This window comes from Panthera uncia (genome assembly GCF_023721935.1).
Source record: "Panthera uncia isolate 11264 chromosome C1 unlocalized genomic scaffold, Puncia_PCG_1.0 HiC_scaffold_3, whole genome shotgun sequence".
NCBI classification, from domain to species: Eukaryota; Metazoa; Chordata; class Mammalia; order Carnivora; family Felidae; genus Panthera; species Panthera uncia.
In genome coordinates, this window is record NW_026057584.1 from 2,623,100 (window position 1) to 2,633,078 (window position 9,979).

Below are 9,979 nucleotides of genomic sequence, written 5' to 3' on the forward strand. Positions count from 1 at the left end.
CAAAGCCCCCACTCCTCTTCGGCCACGCACCCTGCCCTGCGGCACGGTGGCCACTCCTCCGTGTCTGTCCTGTGCTGACACTGCCTCGGCGGCCTCTTTTGAGCACAGCCCCAGGTTGCTTGCTTGTGTAGACATTCATCTGAGCTGCGGGCTTTGTGCCCCTGGAGCCTCAGCCCTGCCCACTCCCAGCAGTGAAACCGGGGAGGCTTGTGGGCTGTTCCCCTGAATATGGGGATGCCAGGAAGGTGGGGGGGGAGGAGGGGAGGGCAGTGGAGGCAGCTGAGAGGCATGGGAAGAGGAGGGGTCTCTGCTGGCCTTTCCTGTCTTCATCACTTTGAGGACCGAGGACGCTTGGCTTAGCTAAGCTTCTGCTAACAGCACGCTCACTCTTTTAAAACAGAAACCAGTTTGGGAGTTGGGGTGTGCGCAGAGAAAACATCGCCCCTGGATCTCCGCGCTGCATGGGTGGGTAGCCTCGTGAAGGGGGGCCGTGAGGCTGGCGGCCCTGGTGTAGCCCCAAAACCAGCCACAGGGGGCCCTCGGCATGTGTCATCCACCGTCCCTTGACCCCAGGCCACCACAGGCTGTGTGGTGTGCTCGGACAAGCAGGCGGGTCTCCCCTTCTGCGTGCAGCCTGTGCGGACGGCCCTACTGTGCGACGACCCTATCAGGAGTCAAGCCACGATGACACTATGAGAAAACGCGAATACGCAGATTACCTTCCTGTCATGAAACCCCGGGAGAAAGGCCCAACGGGGGTTTCATCCCATTTTACGGCAGAAGAAATCCAGACCACAAACCCAGCTTCTGACGGGACCCTGCCCCGGCTCGTTCCAGGAACACGATGTGACACAAACCACAGACGACAGTTGCACCAAGAGGGCAGAAAGAAACCGCTGGTAAAAACAGAACGGAAACCAAGCCACGTCTCTTCAAGGCCCAAACTGCTGGCAGCTTGGGATGCGGCGGGAGAACGTTTCTGATGCTTGAAGGGAAGGTCGTAGGGGGGTGAGGCCGGCTGGGTCCTTCAGGGACGAGGGTCCTGCCTCCTCTGTGGCCTCTCTGACCACCCCGCCGAGTGTGCATCCGGCCCAGAGTGGGAGGGCTAAGATGTTCTGGGACGCAGACAGGCCACTCCCCTGGCCCTGGCTGGCGGTGCCCTCCCCGCTGGGGAGCCCGGGATATCTGGAGGGGTTCCCTGCCGTTGCCCCAGTGCCCGTCACTGGCCTGGTTCACCTTGCAGGGCTTCCCCGCCGCCCACGTGGGCGGCACGCCAATGCCAGGGAACAGCCCCAAGCCCCTGGCCAAAGCACGCGGAGTCCTGCCCGCGCCAAGCAAGTGAGGAGCGTGGCCTGGTGTAGAGTTTGCCTCTGTCGTGCAAGGTCCAAGTGCCCGCAGCCCAGCGAGGAGTGGCGATCTGGTCCCTGTCCACCGCGGTGGATGCTGTCCTCAAGGCCACGTCGGTACCTCTCTGGGTTGACCCTCCTGAGCGCCGAAGCCAGGCCGTGGCTGGTGGAGGGGCCGGGAGATGGGTTTGGAACGGCCGGTGGGGCAGACCCACCCCCGTCTTCAGGAACACCTGCTGACGCTTTTCGTTCTCACACTGAGGGGCCGCCCAGCCAGGCCCTCAGAGGGTTTCCCAGCCCAGGCCCGTCTGGCACACCACCCTGAGCCTCTTCTCTGCGAGTGGTGTCTGAGACCTCTCAGGACTGAGCCCCAAATGGGAAGCTGCACCCGACATCCAGTCCAGAGAGAAGTTCGGGTCGCTGGCGCGTCCCCCACCCCCCCCCCACCCCCCGCCCCGAGCGTTCCTGGGGCTGCGGCGGGGAAAGTTCGCACACAAGGAAGGGGGAGGATTAGCGTCCAAGAGCTCACGGGTCACAGGGGACACCACACAGGCAGGCGGGTGGGGACCGCAGCCTCCTTCCTCCTCCTCTGACGTGGGGCCTCGGGACTCCGGCAGGCTGCTCTCCGAGTGCCTTTCGGTTTTGGAGAGGGACCCAATCTGCCGCATTCCAACTAGAAACATCATGAGTGTAAAAATACCTGAAGGCAGCGTGGGGTCTGATGCTACCGGACCCACAGCTAAAGCTGGCCGGCTCCCTCCCACCGGTCAGCCTGCGTTAAGCCCCGTACTTTGGGAAGCCCTGAGTTTCTGCGGCCCCTGTAACCACAAACCTTGATTCTGAAGCCCGAGATGAGTAGATTTAATCGACCCGAAGGGGCCAAGAAACCAGTCAGAAAGGTCAGCAGTCCTCCACCGCGGCTCTGAACACACAGCGGTCAAGGCTCAGATGGCTCACGCCATCTGCCACCCCCAGAAAGGAACTCCGAGCCGCAGTGACCTTTCCAGAAGACTTGAGAAGCAGGAGCCCTAGCGGGCGGGGGTAGGACTGTGCCTTTTGCCCCCAGTGGCGCATCGTTAAGTAGAAGCCCGGCTTGTGTTTGCTCTGAGCTGGGCGGCTCGCTTCCACAGGAGCGGGGAGCAGTCAGGTGGCGGCTCGCCCGGCTGGGCGCGGCATCCCAGGTAGAGCGGACACCCAGACAGAGGCCCTGTCCTTTGGGCCGTAAATCGGCAATTAGCCGAGAGCCCCGTACTCCTTCCATCCGGTCTCTGTGGAGGGTGGTGGTCTGCATGGGAGGGTTCCCATGAGGGGCCTGCCCCTTCCTTCCCACAGGTGGAGAGGGGGAGGGGCAAGAGGAGGGGCCACAGCGCCACCGTCCCTTGTGTCCCCGGGTAATTGTGTCCCCAGGGTCGGGACCACCGGGGAGACCGAGAAACCGCCTCCCCATCATCCGTTCTCATCACCGACGTCATTGTGCCGTCCTGTCCCCGTCTGCACCTTCCCTCCTTCGCTCCTGTGGGGAAGCCGGCCACGGGCAGTGACTGGTAGAACCCGAGAGTTCTGCCCACCCTGCGTTTTTAAGCTTGGGAAGTAAGGCCAGCCCCCCTGGCTTCTGGCGTTTCTGGTCTCACTTCACTTTCCCATTTTATTCTCAACAAAGCAAACACGCAGGCAGGGAGGTTTCCAGCTTCGTCTAGGGCTGCCCTAACACACCGGGCGGCTTAAACAGTGGAGACGCGCCCTGTCTCTCTGTTCTGGGGCGGGGAGGTCCCAGACCAAGGTGTGTGTGGGGTCGTTCGTTCTCAGGCCACGAGGGAGAACCTGTTCCAGGCCCCTGTCCTTGGTTTATTGATGGCCATCTTCTCCCTTCCTAACTTCCTCTTCTTACAAGGACACCTGTCATATGGGACTGAGCTCACCCTAATGACCTTTTACTTGATTACCTCTGCAAAGACCCCAGCTCCAAGTAGAGAGTCACCTTCTGAAATCCTGGGGGCCAGGACTCCAACGTATGATTGTAGGAGACATAATTCAACCCGTAACAAACCGGAATGGCTTTTACAGGGCACCCCGTCCACCTCTGTGGTTTATAGAAGGAGAAACTGAGGCAGAGAGAGAGAAAGTGACCACCACCAACAGCTCTCCTTCCGGATGCTCGCTGGGTGCCAGGAAGCATGTTGGGTGTCATTCACGTGTGGCCCCACCCAAGCCTACCCTGGAGGCAGGTGTGTTGGCTCCCGGATGCAGATATCTGGGGCACCGGCATCTGGAAGAGTGGGGAGCAGAAATGCATCTATGTCTCCTATCGTGAGTTCTCATTTCTATTGTTATGGGAATCTTCATCTCTTTGTTCCTTTTTAAAAAACGTTTATGTCCTTATTTTGAAAGAATGGGAAAGAAGAGAGCAAACATGGATGGGTGGAGAGAGAGAGAGAGAGAGAGGCGAGCCCAAGCAGACTCTGAGACGTCAGCACAGAGCCTGGCACAGAGTTTGAACTCACGAACCATGAGATCACAACCTGAGCCGAGATCAAGAGTCAGACGCTTAACCGACTGAGCCACCCAGGCGCCCCTCTTTGTTCCTGAACATCACTTATCACTTGCTTGTCTCCTCATTTGGTAAAGTCTTCTGTGGGGTGACAGCTCCCTGAGGCCTTCCCTGGGTCCCAGCCTGGCTTGTGTTTTTCACGTGCACTCCCAGAGTTGCAAGCAGATGTCTGTCACGGCCCCTGCGCATGCCCCTGGCCTAGCACCTGCCCGCTGTCTCCCGGACTTACCTGTGATGTGAGAGTCATGTCTTAATAAAGAAACCACCTCATGCCAAAATAATCTAGGTGGCCAGTAGAGTTCCAGGAAGCTCGTGTCAGGGAGCTGTCTCCCCAACGCGTGGCAAGAATCTTGACGCTTCCCTGTCCACGGCCGCTTTCGGTATCCTTGGCAATGACTGCCCCGAACTCGGTGCCCCTTCCTCAGCCCTCCATCCCAGGCCGTGTCTCCCCACTGCCCCATCCCTGACGCTCTGCCACGAAGTGTAGGCACTGACAACACCCAGGACTTTCACTCCAGACATTTCTACGTCCCAGACAAGGAAACAGAGGCTCTGTTGCTCTACTCGGCTTGGGTGGGTCACGGAGTCAGGACGGCCTGAGGTTCTCAGGACTCCCAAGTCGGGCCCTCCCACCATCCTCAGGCTGGGAAGGAGGGGATCGGGCAGGGTTTCTGATTCTTCTGGGCCACAGTCCAAGGCAGACCGCATGTCGACAAAAGGAGTGTTCAAGCGGATGGACCGAGAGCACACGGTCAGTGAATAAAAACACGAATGGAGTCAACGTGCTGACCAAGCTAAACGCACAAAGTGTAAAGGTGAGTATGTTGGCTGGAAAGAAGTCCGTGGCCCCACTGCTCCTCAGTATTAATGATTGTTTCTGGTCAGTAGGGGAGGAGTTAATCCAATGGGCTCTATTCCTTGCGCGAGGCCAGAGCAGTTGGAGGAGGAGTTCTCTGCTCATTTTTAAATGAGACCTGGGGGGCGCCTGGGTGGCTCAGTCGGTTGGGTGTCCAACTTCGGCACAGGTCATGATCTCACAGTTCGTGAGTTCGAGCCCCACATTGGGCTCTCTGCCGACAGCTTGGCGGAGCCTGGAGTCTGTTTCAGATTCTATGTCTCCCCCTCTTTGCCCCTCCCCTGTTTGTGCTCTCTGTCTCAAAAATACATAAAAACATTAAAAAAAAATTTTTTTAAATAAATGAGATCTGGGAACATAAATGCTTTATTCAGGGCCTTATGGGGTCCGGGGACACAGCGGGGTGTCCCAGGTCCCAGGATATGACTTCGGTCCTTTCCTGGGGTGCCCTGCTGAGACCCCGAGCTCTGTCCCCAACTCTCCCACGACAGGCAAGGTGTCTTCTCTGGTCTTCCTTCGGCCCCAGCACCCCGCTGTGGTCACACCCGGCCAAGCCCTCAAGCCCTCTGCCCCTCAGCTGAGGCAGCATGAATTTTGCAATTTGGAAGTCAAGAAAGAAACTCTTTGTGGCCACCCCATCTGCACATTTGATGTGATAGCATTTGCTATTGTTCTCCTTTTGAATCCCTTCAAGGCAAGGTGCCGGAGTATCTAATGGCCTCTGCTGGACCCGGCAGGACAGCGAGGGGCAGTTCTGGACTCTCACTGCCAGGGCCCCAGCTGCCCAGCTCTGTCTTCCCGAAACCTCTACAAGGGATATAGGTGTGTGTGTGTGTGTGTGTGTGCACGTGTACGTACACGTGTCCACTCTTGTCTGTGGTCAGTGCTGGGGCTCGTGCTGCAGGGACCAGGCCCCCAGACAGGTGCACAGGACCCCTCTAGTTGGTGCCAGTCCTGGCGGAAGCTGGTGCTGCCTCAAGGTCACTGCAAGGAGCCAGCCAGGTGATGGACGTTGAGGTCTGGCTGGTGTTCTGAGGGTCTGCCCTTCTAGTGGCCCCGGGCAGTGGCAGAAAGGGAGGAAGAAGATTCACAGGCCGCCACAGCCCTGCTCCCGAGAATCCTGTCCGGGCGCTGGGTGGCCTCCGGGTGGCGCCGGGCCCTCAGACAGCTCTGTCCAGCAGACCTCGTATCAGTGTCCCCCAGACACATGCCACTGGTGGTGCAGGGAGGTGACCTGGTGACGTGCGGCTGCCCAGCTGGAAGCCCTTAACCTGGGCTACCCACACCCGCCCTGGTGCCCCCAGATGTGGCGAAAGGCTCAAAAGGCCAGCACGTGGGGTGCGGGGTTCCCCGCCCCTCCCGGCGATGTGTCTGCCCTGTTACCCCGCCCACCTGGACCAGACCCCAGCCAGACTCGCCTTCTTAGCTGCAGACTGTGGCCCTTCTGGGGTTTCTGGGCAAGGGCTCCGAGCTCCCCTGGAGATACAGGTGCTCCTTCCTTAACCTCCCCCTGCTGAGTGCACAAGGCTCTGGGGGGCCGGACAGCTGCACGCGGGGCCCAGGGTTAGACGTATTCAGAGCAGTCTGGCCCCTTCTGGGAACGTGAGGGAGGGGCATGGGTGTGGGGGTGAGGCTGTGGGGAAGGCTCTGCAGAGCCAGGGGTGGCGGGGGGTGAGGGGGAGTGCCGGCCTCGGCCTCGGAACGGGGATGGACGCAGGATGCACAGTCTCCACGTCACAGGCAGGAGGAGGTCTGGACAGCGGTGCTGTCTAGCCCCGGGGGGGCTTTGGGGGCGGCCAGACGCACGGAGGGGCCCAGGCCAGCCTCACCCGATTTCCCAGGCCTGCGTCCATTGCCCTCTGCACCGCGTCAGGGATGGCAGCTTCTAGAAAGTTGTACAACTACCCGTGGCACACTGCCTCACAGCCTCTCTTGTCCCTTCTAAAGCGAAGCAGCGGTCAACTCTGTGACCTGGTCCACGTTTCTCGGGCCGATTCCTTGCTGCAAAGTACAGAAGAGGAGAGGGAAGGCCGGGCTGCAGGGACATCTTTATTATTCCTGGGAGGGGGCAGGGTACACAGCCACGTTGCAGTCACCGAGCTTGTTAAAAACATCTCAATAAATAAAACAAATAAGCAACATATACACTGAAACAGAAAATATTTTAAAAAATGGTTAGCTGAGCAAATCACAAGAGAGAGAGAGAGAGAGAGAGGCGAGGGGTGAGAAGGAGTCCAGGCTTGCTTGGAACGATCATGCAGAGGCTGGGGGGGGGGGGGGGGGGGGGCATGCGAGGTTCTTTGTCTGAGAGCCTTGGTCCAGTTTAAACAGAGTTGTACAGGAATGCATTTCTGTTTTATTAAAAAAATATACATTAAAAAGGCACTTAAAGGGAAATACAAATCCAAAATTTAAATCCTCGTAAATATGTTCCTGAATGTAGAGATTTTCAGAAAGAACAAATCCCCCCTCCCCGCCAAAAACAAAAAAAAACAAAAAAAAAACCCAGAAGGAAAATCCAAACAGTGGCAAGGACGATAATGACCATGTCACCAGCAGGGACCGTCTCGGGGGAGGAGGTGTGCGGCCCGGGGTCCTCTATCCAAGCCGCTGCTGTCCCCGTGTCTGGACGCTGTGCCGGGGGCAGAGCTGGGCCCCTTGAGGTTGCACAGGTGTCAGAAGTGACAGACGTGGAGGTGCCCCGATTCCACTTGGGCCTCGGCCCCGCAGGACAGCCTGGAAGACAAGGGAGAGGGAGCGTGAGCCCTCACTGCATGCAGGTGTGCGTGTGTGTGTGTGTGTGTGTCTGTGATGTGTGTGTGCGGTCCTAGGCCCTCTCATCACGCGTGGATCCCGGCGCCCCCCACCGTGATCAGGGCACACAACCGTCCCGTCTCTGAGGGCCCGCAAGCGCGTGTAAGGGTCTGCCGGAGCGTGCGTGTGACGTGCACAGCGTCCTGTTGAAAGAGTGTGTCCAGGGGCCACCCAGAGCGCCCCCTCCCAGCCCCCCTGCTTGACCGTGGGACCGGCCGGCGAGGCGCCAGGTCAGGAGCCCAGCCCACGGACGAGGGGCCACGCTCTCCCAGAACCGCCGCGGCCTTCCTGTGAGGAAAGTGGGCTCACCCAGGGGGCCTCGTCGCCTGGAACGTGGCGGGGTTAGGACAGAGACCCGATGGAGAGGCAGTGAGAGGGAGCACGCGCAAGGGACCCAGCGGTGGGGTCCCCGGACCGCGCCCACGAGTCCCGCTCGAGAGGACGTGCTTCCCGGAAAGAAGCTCGGGCGGGGTGTGATCTCCAGACCGTAGACAGACGTGGCCGCTGTGAGCCACAGTCACCAGTCACGGTAGTGGGAAGCCCAGGAAGACGGGGGTCCTGCTGCTGGGCACGGGCGTCTGCTCAGGGCCTGTCGGCCTGCTGCAAAGGTGCTTCAGGTGCCAAGGGCGAGGACGGCTGGGCCCCACACCTCGCTCCAGGGGGCAGCTCGCGGCCAGGGCCGCTTCCAGCCCGGCACCGGCTGTTCTGGGGCCGAGGGCTGCTGATGGCCTCGTCCCGCAGGACCCCCGTCCCACAGAACGCTTGGCAGCTTGCAACCAATCCCGACCTATGTCATCCTTCCCAGGAGCCCCTGAACTTTGTTAGGGATTCTTTAGACTGGCTGGTGGGCACTCTGGCTCCCCGTGATCTTTACCGCCTACCCCAGGGCCCGGTGCGCACAGCGCACACCTCCTCATCTGGAGAACAAAGAAATAACCAGATCAACTTCATAACCAAAGGAGGCAAGTCCATTCATCAGAGTCGTCTATGTGCTGGGGCCACCTGGTCCTGGGGGCAAAACGATGCTTGAGGCAGGCCTTTCCCCTGCCCCCGATGCGCTGTGGCCGGGGCTGGGGGTGGGGAGGAGTCAGGAATGGCTTTACCAAGGAGAAGGCTGAGAGGAGGGTCCCTGTAGGAACTTCCCTCCAGGATAAGAAGTCAAGATCAGGCACCCCAGGTCCTGGGACCGTGATGTGTAAGGGTACAAAAACACAGCAGGATCTTTGATCCGGTGATGGGTGACAACTTCCGCAGTGTGTTGTGGGTGTGCACGTGAGTGTGAGTGTGTGTCCCTCATACTACTGGGCAGTTGCAAGCAGGAAGCTTCCCCCTCTCCCTGCACCCCCAACTCCCTTCCCCCAGGTCCCTGGAGAATTCTAGAAAGCCCCGCTGGGCCAAGACAAAGGGCTAAGAAGTTTAAGACACATTTTCCCTGAAAGAAACTCATGTGTGTGAAAACATGCACACACACACACACACACACACACACGTCTTTTCTTTCGAGCCCAGAGCACTCCAAATATGTACGCCTTTCTAAGTGGTCCTGGGCAGAAAGTCAAAGGCTGCTCTCTCTTGGAGAATGTGGTTGTAATTAGATAATTAATAAGGGGGGCAGCTAGAGAAAGGTAAATGGAAGCCTTCCTCAGAGGGAGGAAATAATTACAACAGTTTTTGATATATGAGCCGCACCAACCCTCCAAGGGGAAATACAGTATCATCCGTGAAAAGCCAAAAATGACAGAGGCCGTCCCCCAGTAGTGGTGAGTTTCAGGGCTGCTTCGTGTACCCGTGGGGCCCAGGGCTCAGGCAGAAATGAGCAGGTTCATTCGTCTTCTTGACCGAGACCCTGTGGGCCTGGCCCCCCTGATGTCACCCTGACCCTAGCCATGTCTGCTGACATGGGCAGCGTTCTCAGCAACAAATGTAAAACATGTGGGGCCCAGGACTGCCTCCCGCGTGTAACAGCCACCTGAAACCATATGCGTGTGCCCTGTCCGTAGTTCACTCCCCACATCTGTCTGCCTTGCAGAGAGGGGTGGGGGGGTGGTGACGGGCAGAGCGGCGGGACAGCGACTACACTGAGAGGGTGACTTTGCTCCTCTCTGCCACACCAGACCCTTGGGCACGAATATGCAGTAAAGGGTCTTAGTTGACTATTAATTCCAGGACCTAACCCAGGGAGGGAAACACCAATAAAAATCCTCCAAAAGGTGAGGCAGGGGCTTCAGGGGGAAGATTTTATTAAAAGGCCATCCATCCAGCCATGTACCCACCATCCATCCGTCCATCCACCCACCTTTCACATATCTACCCCCCTCCCCACCCTTCCTTCCTTCCATCCATCCGCTTATCTGCCCACCCACCCAGCCAGGCATCCATCCATCTACCCACCTACCAACCACATATCTACCCCCC

At 58.8% G+C, this 9,979-nt stretch overlaps 1 protein-coding gene across 1 annotated transcript in view; it reads right to left on the minus strand.

The window, feature by feature from the left end:
- Window positions 1-6,792: 6,792 nt before the first annotated feature.
- Window positions 6,793-9,979, minus strand: part of TWIST2 (twist family bHLH transcription factor 2) — a 49,376-nt gene continuing 46,189 nt past the window's right edge. The window contains exon 2 of the mRNA XM_049614557.1: window positions 6,793-7,486. The gene's annotated coding sequence lies outside the window, so the exon portion shown is untranslated. The remainder of the gene's footprint in view (window positions 7,487-9,979) is intronic.